Source organism: Colius striatus, chromosome 12 (genome assembly GCF_028858725.1).
Source record: "Colius striatus isolate bColStr4 chromosome 12, bColStr4.1.hap1, whole genome shotgun sequence".
Lineage (NCBI taxonomy): Eukaryota > Metazoa > Chordata > Aves > Coliiformes > Coliidae > Colius > Colius striatus.
The window spans coordinates 16,510,428-16,534,624 of record NC_084770.1 but is presented as its reverse complement, the minus strand read 5'-3'; the positions used below and the strand labels follow the sequence as shown (position 1 = coordinate 16,534,624).

Here is a 24,197-nt window from a genome sequence, read left to right as displayed (position 1 = left end):
GTTCTAAGTTGAAACCAGGCACCTTCAGAAATGCAACGCTTGTTATCATTCAAACCATCCAAGCCACCAAGCCTTCCAGAGCGTGGTGGGATTCTAGTCAACTCATTCTTGGTTGAATTTGGAGGCCAAATTGATTTGCACTACAGAGACCTTTTTGTTCTCTGTGCCAGAGCTCCCCCTTTTGTGAGCCTGCTTAAGTGCCCCAGCAGACTGACTGGCTGGCAGTTTTGCTCCTGGGCAACGTGATAAGGTCAGCAGATGCAAAATTACTTAGGAAATGGACCTCCTGAGACTTCAGATACTGAAGAGAATTGGAAAATTTGGCAGCACACTGTGCTGTTTTGGTGCAAGGTCAGTTAGATAAGGTCAGTCAGAACCTGCCTAGTTTGTCATCAGGTTTTATAACAGGAACAAGGGATCCTAATAGACCAGAGTCTCCAGAAGCAAAAATATTAAAAACAAGCCAGTATTTTCACCAAGATCCATAGAAAATATCCTTGCTTTTATGTGCCTTTTCTCAAATACATTTACCCGTTAGCAGAGGTAGATGTGCTGTATCTGGGCTCTGCTCAGTTTTTTCTTCCCATATGTTTACTTTGCTGCTCTTGAAACATCTATGCAGGGCATGTTCTCACCCTAAAAGCTGTCCTTCAGACATGAGTAACACCTTGCTGAAGATGCTGACAGGACCACCAATTTAAAGCATCTTGCAAAGAGTCCTCAAAACTAGCAATGCTTTTTGTCACCACCGAGTCACAAATGCAGAGGCTTTCCCTTGAGACGTACATCTTACAGAAAGTCAGAAATTGGGAGCTGACTTCATGGCCCCAAACATACATATTAGCATTTTAAATTTAATCAAGATTTAAAAAAATACTATTATGCAAGTGAAGGAGAAAGAAAGGGTTTGTACTAAGTGGAAGAGAGGTTTTGGCAGAAATCAAAATGCAGGTGATGTGTTCAGCATCTTCAGGATGCGATTGTTTATGCCTTTGACAATAAATAATACATCACAGGCATTGACAAATGGAGCTTCACAAAAGCCTTCCAAAGTAAATCAGCAGTTGTTATTAAAGACAAAGAGGGAGATGGGGCATAAAAAGGTTAAGCAACTTGACCAAGGAGATACATCAAGCCTGTGGCAAAGTGCAGCTCCTGTGATGCCCAAGTCTATGCTGGTAACCACAAGCCCTTTCCCTCCCAGTTTTCTTTTGGCCATTACTAGCTGCAAAGAAATGACCACTGATAATGCATTTAGGTACTAAGTTGTCAGGAGGATGTAAAGCCAGGAGATAAATTAATGATTTTTATGATCTCTGATGGATTTCAGAGGCTTCAATTTGGACTGTCTGGGTTCTGCCATGCAGTTTCGTTTTCATCTATTGGATTTTTGATAACGATAAAGCTCTCCAGTGTGACTGGGGATCTGAAGTGTTTTGAAGTGGAATTAAGCAATACAGCGTGATTCTGTGTTTATTACAGGAAGGCTTTTGTTTTGTGCTTATAGGGATTTGGGCAGGACCTATGCTCTTATTAATTGTTGTGCATTATGACTCATAATAAACTTACTGCATTGTCTAAACTATTTTCTAGGCATCATGAAATGTTTAGAGGTTTCACATATCTTGTAGTGTGAGATGTTGTCCATCTTTACACAGTTGTGTAGGTGGGGATGGCCCTAAGGTTATGTATCAGGAGGTATGCTGATATTGCAGAGGTGATCTTGCAGGCATTTTTGCTACTATGATTTATGGCAGTTTGCTGTGATTTGAAAACACATTGAGCTGAATCAGGTTAATTCACACAGTCTGGAGAAGTAAAAGCAGGATCTCATTGCTCTAACTGCCTTGCCCCCTTCTTCCTTCCTTGGTTCTTCTCATGACAACCTGCCTGTGTGGCTGCTCATGGCCAGACCTCTAGCCCTACAGCAGGCCATGGGTGTAGCAGGTGGTTCTGTTGGGGCTTGCACCTGAGTCAAGAATTTTTTTGCTTCTAGGGTAGAGGATGCCAGCACACTCTTCTTTTGCAAAGTTATTCCAAGCCTGTACTCAGGACCCAGTGCTGATCAAACCCTTTGCTACCCCGTGGTAAGAAGTGTGGCAGAAATGAAAAGCATTACTATTTTTGCTGTCCTTTGAAAGACAGTCCCCTAGGGGAGCTGACATTTGAAGGGTTGACTGCATGTAATGAGGTCTGCTGTCAGCTTGGCAAGTTGGGATTCACCAACGGTGGCTCACAGATACTTTGTGCCTTGCTTTTGTTTGTCTTGAAGGGCTCTGCAAAGCTCTGGAAGAAACAGTTCCTATAGCTAAAGAAGGATTGGTACAAGGTCAGAGCTTTTAGAAAGGACAAAGAGAAAGCAATCCATGCATGCATGTGCCCGTATTTGCATGCATGTGCATGTGCAAGTAGGTGTGTGGATGTAATTAACTTCTAGGTTCCTGGATGCATTTGGAGAACAAAGTATAAAGCTGTAGAATACATTCTCATCTTTGTGTGAATACAACTGCATTAACCTCAAAACAGGAAAGATGAGGGATTTAAAGCACTGCAATAAGGCTGTATTGAGGGTGAATCCCCTGCAAAATCTTTATACTAAATCAAACTCGTTTTAGTTAAATAAGCCCATAAACTTCTCTATCACACAAACCATTATTTTTACACCCTCAGTTCTAAAAAATGGCCAAGTATAATACCACTGGTTTTAACCTAGCAAAGATATTTGTTCCTGGCCTGAAATGCTATCTGCCAAGCTTCAGGACCAAAGTAGATCTTTATGCTTGAGACTTTGTACACACAAGTCTCTGGGGAAAAATATATATACTGACAAGTTGGCACAATCTTAACTAGTGTTGAACAGCTGGAGAATCTGGAAAGCACATCAGATTTGGCGTCAGCAGGGAAAAGAGGAAATTCTGCAGTTACCAGTCTTGCCATCAAGGAACAAATTAAAGGGAGAGTTGAGTAGACAGAGGACCTTGAAGATGGGACAATTTGCAGAGAGCAAAGCATGTTGACAAGACCGTTAGAAACTAGCTAGCAAAGCCATTCATGAAATGGAATTGCCTTTTAGTTCTTGAAATCAACAATCAATTGCATCCCAACAGAATCATCAGAGATCTGAGTGCAGAAGTCAAGCCACCACTGAAAATCTGTACTTCTAGCCAGTGCCACTGCCTTCCCAAACACTCTCCTTCCTGCAAATACTGACAATCTCAACTTCCCAGCCATGCTGCTTCACTGGGATTTTAGTGGGAAGGGTGACTGGAGGAGAAAACAAAGAAGAGAATTGGAGAATAGGATCAGTAGCATGCAGAGCTTAAAAAATTATTTAGGAGTAAATTGAGTAGGAGCTTGGATGTGAGGACAGCTCAGCTTCCAGCACCAGGAATTCCCTGGAGTCCTAGGAATGCCTGCAATGCATTCCCCATGGCCTGGGAAGGAGGTCACGTCTCAGCACAAATGTCTCTGCTATACAGAGTACTCCTAGTTTTGGAGTGGCTTGGTGCTTTAAACTGATACTCAGGAGCAAATGGAGGGGTTTTCAGGCACGAGAAATATCCAACAATTAACTCAAGAGTGGCTAAAATAAAAGCAGCGTCATGCGTGGAAGAATATTTGGCATATTTCCAGGCCTTAGCAAATACAAAACCTATCAGTCTAAAGCATTAGGAGTTTATGATGTGGAAATAACTGGCTGGTGTGTGACGCATTTCCAGCTTATGGTGAGCCATCTATTAGAAGAAAATGTTTTAGAGATTCTGGGGCTGGACTCAACGTCACTGCTGCAAGCGAAATGCCATGAACATGAGGCGAGTGTTTCAGAAACAGAGCAGCCTGTCATGTGCAAAGAGGGAAGAGATCAGGAAACATTAGACGTAATTACTTCTCAGCTATTTAGTACTCAGATGAGATGATGGGGAAAAGTCTTCTGTAATAGCTGAGTTCAAGCAGCTTTTGTCCCCTGTGGTGTCATCTTTGTTGGTTTCTTCTTGTTCTGAGGCATCTCTCAGATGGATGGAAACGTTTTACAATTTGACCATTTGACTTGAAGCAAGCTCTTAGAGTAAGAAGGAGGCTGACAAAATGGCAAAAGGGACTGAACTGGTTCTGGTGCATCTATTTTAGCAGCAACAGAAAAAGGCAGCATGTCCATCAGTCAAGGTCAGCATGACCTTGGGTTTGCGTAGCATCACTCTGTTCACTCCAATGGAATTGAGTGATTGTGGAGAGCTGGGGATCTCAGAGCACACTCCACAGTCACTGCCTGGGTTTTACAAATACCTTCAGCAGCAGAAAAAAATATTTGCTTTACAAATGGGCAAATTGAAACACAAGGAAATAAAGTCTCACCCAAGAAATTAACAGCACATTCAGCAACCAGAGAGGCTACTGCTGCCATTCCCTCTTCTTAGCTGCATTCTCCTCGAGAGCAGGCTGAGAAAAGTATCAGCATCTACATTCACACATACCGCTCAGTGACAAAAGATGGCAATGAATCCTTCATCATCAGAGTAACACTACATGGTATTCCTAAGATCTATAATCATTTCCTTAATGAACAATTTTTAAGAGTGTTTCCTTTCTCTAGACAAGTCCATCATTGGAAGAAAATCTGAGATAGTTTCTTGCCCTGCCTGTCTCTTCCTTCCGTAATCCTGGAGCTGTCCCAAAGTGTCTGCAGTGAGTTTGATGGTAGCAGACCAACAGTGCACCTCTAACTCCAAGAAGCTGGCATCCATATAAAGAGTACATGAAAATGTGAGCCAAAACTCAGTCAAACTGAAAAACAGTCCTATGTCTGGGCATTTTTTTCCCCCTTCTTTTTTAAAGACTTATTTTCTGTCCTCTGGGTCTCTTTAATTCTTCTATCTAGTATTTTTGTCAAAGATATTATTTGTGTTCTTTATTTAACACAGTCTTTTCAATTTCTCTGGAAAAAAAAAAAAGAAGAGAAGCTGTAGACACATCAGTGCCAGTTACAAAGGACTATAGTGAAGATCTCTCTGCTGGAGAAGCTCCAGTAGGTATCACACAGCATCAAAAGGAAGAGAGTTGGTCTGAGTTCTTCAACTCTGGGAAATTCTCCTCTGCAATGATTACACATGAGCTTCTTTTTCCATTTTAACCCTGTGACACCAAGAAGCTTCCCAAAAGCAAATGTTATTCTTCTCTCCTGAAGTACCAGGTACTTCTGAAATGCATATAGAATGTGGACGCTGACTTACACACTTGTATATTCATTTCAGACAATACCACCTGAATACAGTGCAGTACACTCTTTGTGACCTGAACTTTTTTAAAGCAAATATATAGACACTTGCAGGATTAAAGAGTCCTTTTTGCATCCTGACTTGATTATGATAGTGAATTTGAGGACTTTGCAAATACCTTCATGCCCAGAAGGCAGGCTCAGTTGCAGGATGGGTTGAGGAGATGCTTACTCAGATAAGAACAAGTGTCACTCTGACCTTTTGCTGCTTCACTCACTCCTAAGGAAATGTGTTAAGAGGTACTTCCATAGGTAATATGACATCTCAGCTATGCTGTTCCTCAGCTAGCTTTTCATGAGCTAAGGAGACATCTACTTTATGCCAGTAGGAGAAGATTTCACTGTGCTCTGTAAGAATTGTATCATTCTGCTCTAATCCCACCACCTGATGGGAAGCATCACTGTTGCACAGGCCTATGGCATTTTCCAGCAGACACAAGCAAGCCTGGTCAAAGTGCCTAGCCAACCTCAAGGCATGTAGTGCATCAGCATCACCCTGACCTACCACTCACATCCCTGCACCTTGGCATTGCCATTAGTAGGAGGCCAGAGCTAGGTTAACCACAGCCATGCTGGTTTTGTTGCAATTAGACTCAGGGTAAAATGGGCTACTACTAACTGTGCAGGAGGCTGCGACTGCAAGCCCTGAGCACGCTGCACTGAGCGATGCTGCAGCAGCACACTCTTCACTTGCAGATGCCACAGCCCTCTGATGGGCCAGTGCCTGGGTCAACACTGCTCCCCAAACAAGGCTAGCAGAAGCAGCAGCAGCTGGAGGTCACTTTGCAAGAGCTAGTGCCTGCCTTCACCTCCTGCGGCTGCTGCTGCTGTTTCCTGGCAGTTAAGGATCAGACCACTTCTATTTTCAGGATTTAGATAAAAGTTTCAGTCACAAGTCATGAATCTTTCAGATGCAAGAAAGCCAGACTCTTTTTTTCTCTGCTGGGCAGGAACAAGAAAGCAGCCACTCTGCTGTGCCTGCCAAGCTCAGTGTTGCCTGGCTGGAGTGCCCAGCTCAGAGCATGCTGATTCTTTCATTCAGAGGCCAGAAAGATGCTGACACCCACAAACATGCACAACAGGGATATTCATGCATGGACTCGCAGAGCTGGCCTTCAGGAGATATTTTCTATGCAACTGACTGGTGCAAAGTGTCTCTTTTTCAGAGCCCTCTTCAGCTACTGCCTTGGAGAAGGTAGGATATTACAGAACCACTGTGAAACTGAAGATCTCCCAACGGTGGCAGAAAAATAGAGGTCTGGGAGGGGGTTCTGCATCACTGAGCCCAGTCCTCTGCAGTCACAGGCCAATCATTTCATAAGGTCCCTTTCATCCACCAGTGAAGCTATATCTTAAAACTAGTTTGTTTTTACCTCCATCTCTTTGTCAAGAGGACTAATTTAGTGCTTTATTCTGAGAGCTGGAAAACTTCTCAACATTTCCAGCCTAAGTTTATCCATGACCCATTTATACCTATTTGTTCTTCTGCCAATACTGTTCTTGAGTTAAAATACTTCTTCTCACTCTACAGTGTTAACCCCCCTCCTGCCTGCATATGCAGACAGCAATCACATCTCTCAAAACCAAATAAAGGCTGCCTTTGCTGCATTTCTCTGTGGCTGTTCCTATTTTAACAGATATTTTCTGAGCTTGTGTGGCAGGACTGACTACTTGGTGGTCTAGGCAGTATCTTGTCAGGCCCTGCATCTGTGATGTCACACTGAATGTCTGATACATCTTAGGTTCACAAATTCCTTCCCCCATGGTCCCTTGATGCACCCCAGAACAACCAACTTTACTTTCTTCTGCTTTATTGTTTCTAAAAGGTAAGCCCCATTTCACAGAAACAGTGTGGCATGGTTCTCTCAATGACCAGCCTTGCCCTTTTTATGATTAGATCTCTCTTCAGAATTCCATCTTTCCTTCTGCAGCCTTCAAGACTATACCATTTTTAAGTACATGTTTCTAGACCTTCACTATTGTGTTAATCCACCCTAATTTCACCTCAGCCACAAATTTTCAAGTAACTCCTTTTGTGACAGGAACGTTGGAATTCTAAATGCAATGAACCTCCCTTGCCAACCCTAAAGGGACTCGAGGGGCAGCCACTGCACCCCAAACCTTCCCAAATGCATTATATATTCTCCCTAGCTCTGCAAGCATTTCCTGCACCATTCCACTAATCCCTGTTCTCTACAGTTTGACTAATCTTTTCACTATGTCAGATACCTTGTAGAAGGCCAGAGAGATTAGATCTGCTGCACTGCTTTTGTCAAGAAAATCAATTGTCTTATCAAATAAAATCATCACATTCATCTGACACAATATACATTTGATAAAGCTGTTTTGGCATTCTTTCTTCCAAAAAGTTCTTTTCCTTCATAAAGCTTTGTATAACATTGAGGTCAGATAAATCAGCCTTTAGACACATTGATCATATTTTTCCTCTTTAAATGTACTAAGTACTATACAAAGGGGTGACAGGAACAATGTCCCATCTGGAAACAGATTCCCTGCATATTGGCACCAGCAAAGCCACAACAGAACAGCACCTAACTTCTATTACCTGACTTTCTGCTTCTCTTATGTTTGGAGTTTTTTACATTCTTGCCTTCAAAAGTGGTTTGAAATTGAGCTTTTACAGTATCAAAATACAGAATTAGGGGTTTAGGAATCAAACAGATCAAGTTCTAAAAAAAAAGCAATAATGCAAGGTCTATATTTCCACATGAGTAGTGGAAACAAAATGCTGTATCTTTTCCCATGGCAATTAGGGAATGTGTTGCCTAAAACAGGCCAGAGAATTGCAAAGTGCATAGAAGCAGGTGATTAGAAATGAAATAAAATGGAGAATATTACATGTGTTTTGCTTGGCTTTGATCCAAAAGCTTCTGGATGGTGCAGCTATGAGGCTTTTAGATTTTCACAGCCTTCTGGCTGAGGATCTAATTCTTAAGCATCTCTATATTCTTTGGTTGCTCATGGAAAAAGACTTGGATTTGGGGACCTGGTAGGTTCCTGTGTGCTAAATTTACATAAGTTATTCATGTTAACACCAACTCTCTCCCTTCTTGTGCCTCCTCATATCCACCAAGGAATTCCTTTTTCCTCGCTCAGCGAGGGCAGCTTTTTGACCTTTCCCCCTCAAACCTTTGGTGCCTCTCCTTATTTTGGTAATGTTACTGTCCCTTAGGATGGCCAAATGTGATTGTACCCTTCCAGATAATAGGCAGTGATGGCTTTTCATACATCTAATCCATGAGTAAGTCCTAAAGTGCTCATTAACCCACCAGAAATGCAGTTTGCATGAAGGAGGAAGATGAAGGTAGAGGAGAGTATAAGGCCATGAGCTGGAGTGGTTTCAGTCCCAAAAATGCTGCACCTTGCACAGGTCACATCACACTTTTATGCTTAGGTTTTGCTTTCTCATAGCTGACTGTCCATGCTGGTGATACGCTCTACAACCTGCTCCTCTGCTCTCCCTTTTTTCAGCACAGCCTGTGGCCAGGGCTCTGAATCTCATCCTCCTCATTTTTAGTATCCATCCTGAGATATAGGAGCACTAAAGCTGTTTCAATAGTCACTGACACGGACCTCCAAGCCGTACTGTACATAACTGTAATACAGCATTTTACTAACTGTTTATACTACACAGAAACAATAAAGCTGATTAGTTAATGAAAAATAAGAAAAATGAGGGCATTTCACCCGAGCTGTTCTAGGACCATCTCAAACAGCCTTGTGTGGACAATTATCTCCTACTCCTATAATGAAAAATAAAATGAATGGTCACTGACTGGAATTAGAAGAGAAAGTAATGAATCTGAAACACTGTTATCAGAGACAGACTCTAATAGGATACCAGAGTCCAGCTGAAAGTTCAGATAAATTTGAACTTAGTGGCAGAGAAAACCCCACTTAATTTGCTGTTGCACAAAACAGTTTTATAAATTTAGTGAAGAAATTTTAGCAAATCTGATTATTCAGGGGAAAAAACTCTTGTCATAATTAATCCAATTCAGAAATCAGATGCCAGCAAAGGGGGAAATTTCCTTCTCATTTATATTCCTGTCAACTCATAGAAATCAGAAGGGCTTCAGGAAAGTTTAAGACTTCCTTTGTAAAACTATATCGCTTGACAGTAGCTGGGCTCATCCTTTCATTTAGTTGGTTCTCCCATCACACTCAAGCTTTTTTTTTTTTAAACAGACAAAAGTGTTTAAATGTTATTAAACAGACAAAAGAGCTCTGCAGAAAAATCCCAGCTTAGGGTTTAAGTTTTTAAGGTAAAATGCTTTTGTACATTTAGAGTCAAGAATCATAGCAGACAGTATAAACTGTATAGTATATCTCTCAAATATATCATACCAAGTACATAAACATAGGATCTCATTCCTCTGTTTCATTAAAAATGCCTATATTAAAAGTTATTGGAATGAAATTTCTTCAGAGTATGTCAAATATTTCAAAGAATGTTCTAGTAGGTAAAATAACAAGCGGCTACTAAAATAAAACACATTAATGACCTTGGGCGGACAATGTCTTTTTGTTCAGTGTTTGTACAGCTCTTGACACAATGGAGAGGTCCCTGGAAGGGAATCCTGAAAGGACCAAGTTGTCCAAAACAATTAATGCATGTGATTGATTTCTCTGCAAAAGACAGAAACGAAAAAGTTTATCTTCAGCTTTTGCACTCATATTTGTATTCCTCACCAGTGTGTGGGAGAGATATCTTTTGCTACCAGTGTAGTAACACTAAATCCCTAAATGGCTTCATAGAGATGATCCTTCGTGTTACCCTATGTTTGGCAAGGCCAAATTCTGCTAGTTTCCACTGGCACAGGTAGGAGTAACTCTATTGACAGCTAGGGAGCTGTTTTGTATTTATGCAGCTGGATCTAAGAGCTGAGTTGGGTCTCCATTTCTTTATGTCTTTGAAAGTTAAAACTGGGCTTTTGTCCCTTTGGAATCCTATCTTGACTAATGTACTGAAGTATCTCACTACTGACCTCATACATGAATGCAATCCCTGCCTTGGCTTCCCCGAGTTTTCTTCTAGAGCAAAGAGTGGCAGCCACAGGGATGGTGCCAGCTGCCCCCCAGCATAGCACCCACACTGCACCCCATGAGAACCCAGGTCAGCCTCCTACCCACAGCCCAATGACTCTTTTTTGGAACTGCTTTTCATACAGGTATTTTAAACCCTTCAGGCAGTATGCAGCATGGATGCCCATCACTAATGCAGGGCATCTAGTCTTGTGCCCTGCAGTCCAGGGGAGGTTTCAGCGTGCTCCTCGCTCAGAAAGGCTATACCAGGCTCAGGTAAGAAGTCTGGGAAAGCAAACCCCCATCCATCCCACTGTCCCCGACATCCTCTCAGTGCTCCTCTGAAACAGCTACACCATACAATGCTCCATGAACATTCCACAGGGAGAGAGAAAACCACACTTCAATATCAGGTATCACAGAATCACAGAACCTTAAGGGATGGAAGGAACCTCAAACGATCATCTAGCCCACCCCCCCTGCAGCACCTTTCACACTTGACATGTGCCCTGTCAAGCTCTTCACAAATGAAGGGATTTCCCTGCTCACATGAGATTCCTGACCCTTCTGTATGAGCCAGCAATTAAACTTGATCAGAGCAGAGGTTTTGCATTGGACCAAGAGAGAGAAAAATACTTTGCCTGTTTTGTGGACATGCTCCTGCTAGTGAGACAACTGAGAACCTGTTACTCAAAGAACCTGGACAGGCTGGATTGATAGGCTGAAGCCAATTGTCTGAGGTTTAACAAGGCCAAGTGCTGGGTTCTGCACTTGGGCTACAACAGCCCCATGCAACAAATGACTGGAAAGCTGCCCAGAGTCCTCATCCCTGGAGATATTTAAAAGATGTATAGATGAGGTGCTGATGGACATGGTTTAGTGGTGGGCTCAGCATAAGTTAGTGATTGGACTTGATGATCTTAAAACTCTTTTCCAATCAAAATGATTCTAAGGTTCTATTGCAGTCATCTACCTCCACTCTGCTGACAGTCCAATATGTCTGTGGAGAGCCAGGCAGGTGCTCCAAGGAGTCGCCTTTCCTTTGCTGAGGGATTATGTTAGAGATTGCTGCTGGAGGCTGAGTATGGCTTAAACCTGATGGCCTCGCAGGTGTTAATGAGCCAGCTGAGGACACCAGTGAGGAGACCAAAGCAGGAGTCAGTGGGCATCAGAGAGAGAGTTGATTCAGTTCTCTTTGCAAAAATAATAGCAATTTTGGGGGGGAAAAAAAAGGAAAATGGACATGCTGTGCAAGATAACAGGACCCTAGGGATGTTTGCTCCTGCACCACCAGATTCGTCACACTTCCCCTAAAGGGTATTGCACTTCCAGGGCTTAGGGTTTTTTACTAGTTTACTACACCAAATGGTATTTGAAAGATAAGCATGAAAACTAAGTAAACATGTCCTTGTGTGGTGGCTGTGAGTGGGAGTGGATTATAGGAGTGAGCCAAAGGTTTCAGATGCAGTGTGTACACATGCGGGGATGTATGTGTGTGTGGCACATCAGGGTGCTTTTGTCTTTAAGCATAATCAGCTGAGGCCAAAATGCATCCCCAGAGCCTGATCCTTCAAATTCAGCTGGTCATGCTGGAGCCAGGGCATTAGTTGCAGAAGTAGACTTTCTGGGACAATTTTTTTCAGCTTTGTTTCATTCACTTACCATCACAACATAGTTTGTTACTGTGGTCTAAAGCTTCAGTTGAGAGCCCCCCTCAGCAGAAGGGTGGGATTTGTGTACAATTAGACAAATTACAGAATCACAGAATGGTTGGAGGCTGAGAGAAACCTCCAGAGATCATTTAGTCCAACCCCTCAAATCCTCATGCAGAGCTTTTTGCTAAGGATGTGGCCCCTCATCCCGGTAGGGATGAACTCCACAGCTTGCAGTGCATCTTCTGTGCCTCTCAGAGTCCGCAGTTTAAAGTCAAGGTTATTTCTAAGAGTCTCGAAATAGAGCAAGTACAGACACAAAAATCTAGAGAATCTACTTAAAACTTCTCAGAGCAGAGAAGAGGTCAGATTACAGGTGTATTTATGGACAAGTTGTTCCTTTCTCTTTTTTTCTCCTATTTTTAAAATTACCTGAAGTGGAAAAATAATGAAACCTGACTTCAATAGGCTTAATGACTATCAAATGATTTCAAGCAGATGTAAACAAATAGTGTTAGGTAATTAAAACCACAGAAAACTCACTGGCTAAATTCCTCTGCAGTCCCCTTCAGCCTTTGATGATTCATTAATACTTTTGCATACGCAGAGTTCAAAACTGTATCAGAGAGAATGGCAAAAAGAGATTTCTTTTATCAATGAAAAAAGGTGTGTTTATGCCAGAGGAGTATCCCTGTAGAATGTGTTAAAGGCAAAGCTTTATCTTTCTGCCTTTTTCCTCTTGGAAAGCATCCGCTTAGTTTCCAATACCCTTTCCCCCTCCCCCAAGTCATTTATCCAGAAGCACATCCTGTGTCCTCAGCTGATATGATGATGGGGAAGAGGTGGCAGCTTTGTACAAGGGCTGTAAGTTTTTCACGGGGGAGGAAATAGCTTTGGATGAAAACTGTATGTCCTTGGAGACATATATTTAAGACCAAAAGTTACCCTCAGTGGTATAAATCCCAAACAACTCTACTCCAGATTTACACAGGAAAACTAAACAAATATGTTGAACCTTGGTGAATTTTTTATATTCATAACCATAAATCCTCTGAGGGTACCTTTGGTGGTAGCCACACACCCTGTAGCGGCATGTCTCAGGGCAAGTTAAGCCTCTCTGAGCACCTGCCAACAGACTATAGGTCAATAAAGTTAAAAAGCAGCATTGTTTAAGACTTCTGTCTATAGCAGAACAGGCTGGGCTACGAACTCAGCCCAGGCAATGTCCCTCCTGTTTCTTAGCTGCTCTGAAGCTGCCACCAAAACCCTTCTTTACCCTGCAAGTGAGGCTGCACCATCCCCAGCATCACACAGAAGTGTCCATGGTGATCACAGACACAAGAGCTAAGGCACGACAAGACAGGGGACATCAAGACATGGCGGGGGAAAAACAGAAGAAAAGTCCTTTCCTGCCACCTTATTCCCAGGCCCAGCACAGCCCTGAACCATTCCGCAGGGTGCAACCCCCAGCTCCGTGCACAGTCCCACAGTGTGTCCTGGCGTTAGCATGGAGGCAGCCACTGCCTCTCCATCCTGGGAGGAGTTGAGGGCCCATCATGGATAAGCCTCTGCACATCTCCATAGCTAAAAGTATGCTTGGTCCACAGCAAGTATCCCGAGATATATTCCTTGTCCTCAGTTTAAGAAAACAGTTCTGCTGAGGCTTTGATTGCCCTGATATCTTGGACACAAGAAGCAAACCCATAGTCCAAGGAAGAAAAGTAAAATGGTTGCAAGGTGGCTGTGAGGACACTGTAAAGTAGGTTGTTCCTTCAGGAGCTGCTATATGTGACCAGCAACATACAGAGTAAAACACATTGCACAGTACAGAGGCTACTTAGGCAGCTACAGGCAGTTGTATCTTGCTATTCTGAATGTAAAGTTTATCAGAAAGACAGCAACAATATAAACTCAACAAGACTGAATTTCAAAACTTGTTTCAGTTCTCAGGCAAACCTCAGGAAGCACTCTATGAAGGCAGAGATTATTCTTAGCTTACAAATGGGGAAACTGAGGCACGGTGCTACAAAATGGTCTCTCCACAGTACAGACGCTGACTCCCAGGCTGCTCACCTGTCTGCTTCTGTTACTGCTTTGTTGAAAAGTCCCCTCACTGCACAACAGACTCCCCTTCCCTCCCCCTCTGCATGCTCTCTCCACAACTTGAGCTTTCACACCTGGAGTGCAGAGCTTAACTTACAGCACCAAATCATCAAAGAAACCCAAACAGGCATTTCACTGATGCAAAAGAACCTTTCAAAAAGAGAGAGAACAGAAATAGAAGCATGAGCTTCATCAGAGAAGTGACTATTCCACCAAAGCAAAGCAGCAGCTGAGTAAAGAATAAAAAGAAGAGCAGATTAAAGGAGATACTTGAATCCTTGAGAAAGGAGAGCTCTGCATAGCAAATGATTTGCATGGGTGTGGAAAAAAAGGCAAAGAGAATTATCTAGCAATATCTTGCTAAAGTTGCTGGAGAAGTAATATTAACATAGGAATAGGGAAGCGTGGATAGAAAAAGCCACTGAGATTTGGTGGAGAAACAGACACAGCTAGGTACTGTATGCAAAATCAGAGAGCATCTAAGTGGTCTATTTGGTTTTTGTGTGAAAGGCGAATTGCACGAGGCATTATCCCTCCCAGAGCAAGGAAATCACCGCAGTGTTGATTGGAGCAGTGCTTCAGGAAATTACTGAACAAGCAAGGAACAGCCTCTGATCACGACATTCCAGGAGAGGAGTACATTTGGAAAACTGCACACAGAGCTTAGACCAACACAGGCTGCAAATGTTTGAACAGTAATCCATGGCTTAACAAATGTGAAAGCAGCAGGCAGCAATTGCTGCTCAGCAGAACTGTTCAGAGCAGGAGACCATCTCTGCCCAATGGCCACACACAAAATCAGGCTTTGAAAGCACTGGTGCTGAGACCCAAACTGAGGAAGGTAAAATCAGAGAGGCGTGAAATCCCGTTGGAATTGCTCAGCACACACACTGCAGCCCGGTCCCAGCAGCCGGCTGTGCAGCCTCAGATACAGTTTCCTACCCTTCACACAGGAAACATCTGCTAGGCCCAGAAAGCAGCGTTGTGTAAGCAGCCTGTTTTGTTGCACTCTGCTTTGTTGCTGTTCAAACTTACCATCAAGCTTCAGTGGTTAACTAAGGAGGACTGGGCATACCAGAAATCGTTTCATTTCATCATCTCTGCCAGAAGAATTCGATGGTTTATACTACCTGTCATTGTGAAAGATGCTCTTTGAGTCTGGGCTTCCCCTCCAGGTAATCATAAAAGGATGCCTGACCTGTATCTGAGCAGAAAACATACTCAAGCCAGTGGATGGGCCCCTGTTTGCACAGCAGCAGCAGTTTAAAGAGCGTAAAAGTTTTATTTTGATGTCTTTGCTGGAAATTGTCTTTGTTATGTCCCATCTCTGCTGCTCCTCAGTACTACTGAAGACTAGACACTGTTGCAGGACGTGAAAGCTTTGATGTTTCTGAAAATTAGCTGTGCTTTATGATATATTTGCTCTAGGTAACATCCCAACTGGCAAGTATTAATTAACTGGCACATCCAGAAGTGTGGGAAAACATTAAGCTCTTGGAGATAGAAAGGAAAGCAAAGGAAGGGTTAACCAGTCTTTATTTTTGCCAGCCAGTATAGTACTCTGTTCCCCATCCACCCCCTTAAAGTATGAAACACAGCAGATGTTTTGAGAAGAGCTAGCCTGATCTATCAGCCTCTATATAAATGAAGGTTGAGTTAGAGAAGAAGAAGGCAGAATAATGTTTACAAGAGAAGAACAAAAAGATTTCCGACACCTGGGCAACTTAATGATGGCAGATGGCGAAAGCTGAAGGCAAAGAGAAGGAGCAATGCTCACCAGCAGCTGTTGAACAAATGGGGAGTAGAAAGGCCTCCACTGAAACTGCGCAGGAAGAAATTAATACCAGCAGTTCTGTGAGAATGATAGTGTGAATATGCAAAGAGGAGCCTGTATTTTAACTCCTCAGACAAGTATCGTCAAAAGTACCCATGGATTGTCAGCCGAGGAGATTTTCACAGCAAGAAGCCATCTATTTGCATCAAATACTGTCAGCCTGCAAAGCAGCAACTTCTGGGTCATTTAACAACACTCCAGATGTAGTTATTTTCTCCTAGGCGAGTGGCTCAAAAAGAGCTACACAAGAAAAAGACAGAGTTGGCGTATAAAGAGGGACAATCAAGCAGCATGTAGAAGTGATTATCTAGTCAGTGTAATACAACTCAGTTAAATAAACAGATTTCCAGGACACTTGGGTGTCTTCGGATTCTCAGCACGAGAGACACTGCAAGACTATAGCCAAGCACAGGGTTGCATGTCACCATCAGAAAACAAGCAATTTCTGGCTTTATGCTAAAGAGAATAGTTTATGCCTAGTCAGTCAGGACAGCCTGGAGAAGTGTTTTCCTGGGGCGGCATCTCGCCTAGCACTCTGATGATGTAGGAGACACAGGTGCTGCCTGTTTTAGCAACCAGAGCTGTAAATTTAGGGACTGATATAAATGGGCTTTCATAATCCCTACATTTAAAAGACAGGTGAGATTAATGCACATAGCTAAGGTTACCGTTAGGAACTTATCTTCCCCCACGCTGGACAACCCTTTCTAAGGAATAGCTGCCACCTGCAGAATTCAGTTTTGAGCTCAGGCTCCACAAAGCCCAAGAGGATCTAGATATGTGTGACAGAATTTGGTCACTTTTCAAGGATCTTTCTCCTTGCTAAGACTAATTTCCATTTACACTCTAATTACACATACTTAGTACACCCTGTCATATGTGTCACACCTGTAGCTCTGTCAGGATAACACTGCATTGACCACTGACAGGGGAAAAGCCATCGATGGATCATCCCCACAATTCCTTTAATACACGATTCACACCAAGTGTCTATGGATTAGTAAGACTCCCTGCTGCTGTTTGAAAAAGACTCAGTAAGTGAGTAGAAAGAATGCTGCCTGATAGGTATACAGCTTCAAAACAAATCCATACTGTTTCTAGAGAATTTCTCACCACAGGGGAAGAAAAGGGTATTGTACATGCAACCTGCAGCTTTAATTATATTGTGTACTTCCTTGTACAATTAGAAACATGTATTTCTAAGAGATAGTTACACTTTCTAGTTATGTATCTATCAAATTCTCATTATAATGAGGATGACTCATAATGAAATTATGCATTAGTTTCTCCATTCATTACATTGTTTGACTTACAGTCAGCATGCAAACTACAAATCTTCTGAATCCTTCCTCTCCTTCATCCTCCTTGGCTATTTCCTCAGAAAATACTGTCAGGAACAGACATGATTTAAATTGGTGCAATTCCTTTGCAAGCAATGGGTTTTCTCAAAGAGGGTCTGATGCTGCGGAGCTGAGCAGCAATCTCAGCTCCTGAGGAAATCGATAGTTGATCGAGGGCAGTGTGAGCCCTCTGTTTCCCAGGGCAATCCTACTTTACAATATTCATTCAGTCCAGGCAGACAGAAAATTGCTATACCTGATCAGATCAGTGGCCTATCGTTTTCTACATCTTATTTCTAGCAAGGAGCAGATTGGTGCATCTGAAAAATGCAACAGCAGTAGAACCATGGCAAAGGCAGGGAATATACATGAGTCCCATCACTGCTCAGTGATTAGAAAACACTGGGGGAAATGGGGAATATCTCAATATCTCCCTAAAACTGAATAATTTTGAACTTATCAGCCACTAGATCTTTCAGACTATCTTCCAGTGGCCTACACCAATGAAGAGTTTACTCTCCTTTCCCTTACCACCAGATATAAATGCATCTCCTTGTCGATGGGATTGCACAGTTCTCACAGTCATCACCTGTTGACCACCAAGTCTGAGCAATTTTGACCTGCTACAAAGGACTAAAGCCTTTGGGCTCACTGTGGCACGGAAGTCCATAGGTGACTTATTCACTGCATGAGAGTGGGGGAGCTGCAAAAGTCATTCATTTTTTACAAGCCACCTTTATTCAGCATACATGACTGGTGAACTGTGGACACGAGTGGCAATGATCACCTGCTTTAACCTGTCATTGAAGACTGCTGTGTCCAGTTCACAACTGGAATCTCTCAAAAGATCATCAACAAAGTCAGCACCCCTTCACCTGTGTACCTCCAACAGGAATCTCTGTAATGTCTCTGGAACTGCTGTGTCATCCCATTTAAAAATCAATCACATAGTGAACTCCTTAGCAAGACAGAAGTATATTGCTCAGGACAAAGATAATTTTTCTATCTTTTTCTGCTTTAAGGTGAATGTGGTGTTTATGAAAAATGCTAGATAAGTGCCAGTGAAAAAATTCTGTAAATTATTCACAAAGCAGGTATTGTTCTGGCAGCCATGCTAGCAGTCAGCATGTAATAATCCACCCTGAGATTCGTACCTACAGAATTCAAAGTCCCCTTTGCTCCCACAAATTTTGGGAGAAGCTTAAGGTGCTAATAATCCCCCACTGAGAAACAAAACTGGAGCCTGAGACCTCCTCTCCAACACACTGAGTAGGGTGCAAGGAGGGAAAAGGGAAAGGATGTCCAAGAGTGACAGCAAAGTGCAAGTGCAGCCCTGTTAGGAGCAATGTTGATTTGGGGACAAATGTTGTGCTTGTGGTAGCCTCAGAGGTCTCCATCAGCATCTCTGGCTTGCTTTCACTCAATAGTTTCCATGAAGCCTAATTGAGAAGGAGAAGAGACTTCTATCCCATGCTGACACTGTTAGGTAAAGCCCTTGACAGAGAGGGGTTGTCTGGTATGTCGGTGGCTGGAAGCAATGTGGAAAAAATAGAGGGTTTTAAATTGGCCACTTTCACCCTAGGGAGAAGACTCACACCTTAACCAGCCCTCTATGCTCTCAGGTCCAAACCATTTAGAAATCTCATTAGTAACTACCATTAGTGGTCTTTTAACACCTTCATTCCCATGGTGTGAGGCAGCACAGCTGGGTTTTCACTGTGGTTTGCTTTTCTCTTTAATCTCTCTAAATGTGATTCCTTTCTGAGACGTCTCCATGGATGATACTTCCATTTTAAGCCAAAGGCTATGAACCAGGTGGTACTAAAAAGTCAGGCAGCTGCTGAAGAAGCAGCAAAAGTGCTAACTCTCAACTTGCTCTCTCCCAGCCTGTCCTGGCACCAGGTTGCCTCTCCAGTCCTTCAGCCCATGTGCCGTTGCTGCTGGCAAGCATGTCTTTTATGTTTGTCCACTAGAGACCACACTGAGATCAGCAACACTGATCTGACAGCAGATATTAGCAAGCTTTGATCCATCTTGACCTGGGCTGGTTATTAACTGGCAATCAAGAGGAAAAAGGCTTTGAAATCTCAGCAGAGCACTAATATCTCTGACTTGGGATCTGGGGATCCCCACATCTCAGCACTGCCAATGGCACTCATCGCTCGCTCGCGTTTCTCCTGCTCATCATTATCCCAGGTGCTGCCAACTTGCAAATTTAGCTTGCAAAGACCCAACTATCTACAAGCTCTGTTTTGCCTTTTGGAAACTGCAGAAAACATCTGTGACTCTGTGAATACAAACCACGGTACAATCCATGCATCCTCCTCATTTGCTTTGTGCCACATCTGCCGAATAGAGTTTTATGAACTTTCAGCTTCCAATCGCTACTTCCACTAACTCCTGCGACAGCCTGGGCTTGCGGGGGAGGGGGGATGGAGGGGGGGCGGACGCTGCCTCCTTCCTCGGGCGTGAGAGCTACGGCACCTTCCATTCCCGGCAGTGATTTTCTCCTTAGTTTCAAAACAATGTGTGAAACCCTGCTCTGCAGAACCAGTAGCCTCAGTAAGTTTAAGGGTGACTGAAGCTATTTCCTCTCCTGAGGAGGTTTAAAAACTCCGGAGGAATGAATGGGGTTAGACCTATTGCTGCATTTCTAGCAGCCATCCTATTACAGCACTGAACAAAAGCAGCAATGGCATGTCTAGCCTAGGTGAACAAACCCTGCCGAGTGCATGCCTTAAAAGCACTACGAAACAGCCTTAAGTCAGCTTGAGATAACTAATTTCGAGCATGGCTGTCTAGTGTGCCAGTCATTCCTGTTGTCCTTCCAAACTATTTCAGACATTTTGAGCAGGGAGTACCAAGCTATGAGTTAGCAGGGGTTGTGACATTAATGGTCCAAAAAGGTTTAAGCACCAGGAGGGAATGATGACAGCGTTTAACAACTGGTGGCAGTTTGGAGGATTCCGCTGGATCTCTCTTTATTAATAATTAGGCTTCGCCTCGGAGGAAGATGTGACAACTCTCGGAGGTAGGATGTGCACGGGAAACAAAGGGAGCTGTTGCTGTTCGGTGCCCATTGTTTGTGCTCCGCTCCCTGGCTCAAGCGCAGCCAGGTGCAGCCGGCAGCGGGGTGGGGAGGGGGTGATGGGATGGGGGTGGGAGCCAAGGTTGGAAATACTCTTGATAGCCCTGTGTTTTACGGCAGAAATGCCTCGAGGACAAACTGGCTCAAATCTCGCCGCCTGCTGAGTGTGCATTCCACGTTGCTGTACCCACGGAGTAAAATGCATAGAGGTCATACAGGAAAGACTTTACTGCTTTTCTACCCACCAGCCGGGCTGTTTCTGACGTGGGAGAAGGGAGAGGGAAAGGTGCTTTGAAATAAGAAAGGGAAGAGGATAGGTATTAGAGCACATTAAGACAAGAGAGACATGCTATTAATGTATAAAATGTGTCTGGAAAGCCACCGATGTCATTTGAAAACGGGAAAACAGAGGCAGGATGGGGGGTAGGAGGGATTTTCCGGGTGGGAAACTCCTTAGGTTATAGCCTATTGCAAAAACAAACAAACAAGCCATGATGTGTCCATCCATTTTGCATAATCAAAGCTTCCTCTGCACTGTTGGCATTGTTTTGCTGGACCGGAATTGTAGTTTCAGAGAGAAAAAGGGACCATTTCCTCCTGTGCCACCACCAGCCCCCTGCCACCCTTCTGAGGAACAACAGTATGAGGAAGGATGGAAGCGACGTGTAGTTGGGTGCTGAAAGGGTTTTGAAGGAGGGCTGAGGGGGGAAATGAATGCTCATTAGTACCACAGGAAAGCTTCCCCTTGCAAAAGCTTGCTTCTCCCCAGACAGAAGTCCAGGAGGCAACATGCAAAGTTAGGAGCCTCACGCACTTTTTTTATGATGCACCCGTTTAGCATTGCTAGACAAGAAAATGCCTGAACATCAGAGTCAGGTCTGCACGGCAAAGCAAGGCAGTGAGGGCTGCCAGGGGTCCTGGGCAGTGCTGGGCTGCAAGTTCGCTTTTTTTGTCATTGCCTATGACCCTCACCTAGACAGGCAGCAGGAACTCGATGAATGAAAAGCTTATGTTGGTGCATATGCAGGATCCTTGTCTCTTGGTGTGTTTGATCCGAGAGTGACGTTCCATATGTTGATGAGCTGTTTCGACTTTCCATTAAAGTTTCATTTCCAGACAACGAAGAGACTTCAGAGCGAGTGGTATTTAGTAACAATAAAACGTTCTGCTTGCGGAAATGCTTCTCACAGGAGCTATTAAAAATGCACTTAAAGAAGCTGAGGGTTGTATCTTGCAGATAGAGTATCACTCCCTGTGCTAAATTATAAAATTAAGGTTATGATGCCATTTTAAATCTACTTTTAGTGTGGGTGTCATTAAGCATACTTTAGAGTACTGCTGCCGAAGGCTTGCAACTTAGAGGATTCTGTTAGACCTATTGTTTTCATTAAATCTTCATTAGAAAAAGAATTCCTACATGGCAGGGACTTACTAAATAATTTGAATTTACTCTTCCTAACTAATGTTCCCTTTAAGGAGAATTTCAGTGTATTACACTACATTGTATATAGCTCGGGATATAATTCATATATCAGATACGAGAATGTAGCAAGAAAGGTGCCAAATGCAATCAAGTCAAAGTAAATACAGGTTATGCCAAAGAGAAGCAACATTGCATCAGGAATGGTAAGAATTCCTTTATAGAAACGTAACATAAATGTTCTGCATTTGATCCAAGCGACAACTTTTCAGACAAGTGCGTTACTTTGCGTTGCAAACTGGGGAGAAACAAAAATAGTTTTGCCCTGTATTATACACACTACTCAGTACATAAAGATAACACTGAAAACTTTCTTCTAAATAAATCATTTCTAGTGGTGTGCAAGATGAATCAGAGAGATATTATGCAGGGACATTAAAACTATGTCAGAAATGAACAGTGCAGGTGAAAAGCAAGTACCTATTTTTCCTTTTCCGTCTCACTTTCATCCAAAGGCTTGGTGAATTTTACTTTGTTTGTACTTCAGCGCCTTTCTGAGGGAAGGGGCTAAAGGGATAAAGCCATAAGGAGCGGAAAGACTGTGTTCAACCTGCACCCAGCCACAGACTTCTCGGGGCTCTTGGGCACTCCAGCCTTTTTGCAAATGGGCAGTGTAATAGCCCCGCTTTGCAAATAAGGGTGAAGACAGTGTACTAATGATGCAATGAAATTTCAGATAGTGGTGCTCAGGGAATGAGACTGAACATAGAGCTCCAGATAAAGCAAAATGCAAAGGAAAAATTTGTAGCAGGAGCAGGTTCATCTTTCAGACATTTTCAACTGTAAAATAAGACATATCGCAAATCCCATGATCCAAAACTAAATCTGTTTTCAAAACTATTCCAGACAAATTTGCCACTTTACAAAAACTTCTGCCAGCAGAAAATATCCATTCATCTGAGAGCCTGTCAGAAGTGACTCCAAATCTCTTTGCTCCATCAAATCCCTTTGCTCCATCAATGTACAGCACATAACAAAGCAAACTGCATCAGAATGATTCACTGTGCTGAGAAACAATTTCCCTGTTTTTCTCAGAAGCTCAGTGAGTGCTTTCTGCCATGAATCTCAGTTGCCCTTCTGCTTATTAATTGTCTGCAGAGATCCTGCAAGTTTCTAATTTATTTGATATTATTTGGGAATTTCTCTTGGCTTACAGATCTTCTGGGAATGGCAAATGTTTGCAAATTCATACTGTGGTGCTTAGCTCAGTCATGTGGTGTTCCTTGATTAGATGATTTGTATAGCTAACTCACAGAAAGTGAATTGCAAATTTCACAACGGAGTATACTGTTTCACATTGGATTTCCATCACTATCTGAGCAGTCAGGTTTAAAATTCATGTCTTGCAAGTAGTCACAGGAGCAACACATAAGCACTGAAGTGCTCCCACCAGACAGATGTGAGAGCCGGGTTAAACAGCTTTCAGTTTCATATGAATATTCATGAAAAGTGTTTGGATTCCTGTAGCTCTGTTAAAAAGGAATAGTCATCATCATCCATCCTGCACTGCATGGGCCCTTCTCTCAGGTGCTTTCCATGTTCCCACATGTAAGTCTACAATGTCGTGGAAACTGTTAGTGCAGTCAAAATAAAAGGGAAAAAAACCCACCACCATAGAAATTTCTACATTTTCTCCATTGTAGCCTCTCCTGTTGTGCCTCTTATGCACACTGCATGACATGCAGACAGACAACAGGGAGGCCAGCAAGGAAACACCAACAGCAATGCATTGAGTGAAGGAGAGAAAACATTGGAAGAGGGGAAAAATAAGAGTGACTGCTGTCAAAGGAAGGACCAACCACACAGTGCGTACACAGGAGGTAGGAAATGATGCAGCATGAACACATAAATACACCAGTAGAGCTTTTAACAAATTATCTAGTCAATTTGGATCATTAGCCTCAAGTTTTATGGTCTTGCCAGACTCAGTCCATGGCAAGCCCTGGGGCTGTTGCTCTCAGTCCTTCCCCCATGCAGGTTCTCCTTAGGTGCTGCTGAAGGGTGCAGTCAAGCAAGGGTGATATGGTATAGCTTTTATCATGCAGAGGTCTAACACATGCCATGGAGGTATAGAAGGGTTGTGAAAATAACATACAAGAAGAAAACTGACTAACTAGTGCCTGGTGTATGGTTTAAAAGCAGCAAAATCAGCTGGGCGAAGAATTTCTGTCAAGTGTTTTATCTAACAGACAAAAAAAAAAATCACCTGTCAAAACACCAAGCTCTTTTGACTCAGAAACAAATGAGGAGGAAAAGGTTATAAAGCAGGGGTATACATGCCTGTTGAATTATTTTTGCACTGTACTCATGTCAAATAGGAGGCAACTTCAGATCTTCCATCACATGAGCTGTGTTGTCCACCTACTTCCCACTCCCTGTAGA

General features: G+C 43.0%; 1 protein-coding gene across 6 annotated transcripts in view; it reads left to right on the top strand.

Moving 5' to 3' along the window:
• The window catches only part of LOC104563421 (calcium-activated potassium channel subunit beta-2), a 146,585-nt gene that overhangs the window by 25,605 nt on the left and 96,783 nt on the right, over positions 1-24,197 (top strand). The window contains exon 1 of one of the 6 annotated variants that reach the window (XM_010209875.2): positions 20,081-20,278. The exons of the other annotated variants lie outside the window; for them this stretch is intronic. The gene's annotated coding sequence lies outside the window, so the exon portion shown is untranslated. Of the gene's footprint in view, positions 1-20,080; positions 20,279-24,197 lie in introns of those variants that run through there. 6 annotated transcript variants of the gene reach the window in all.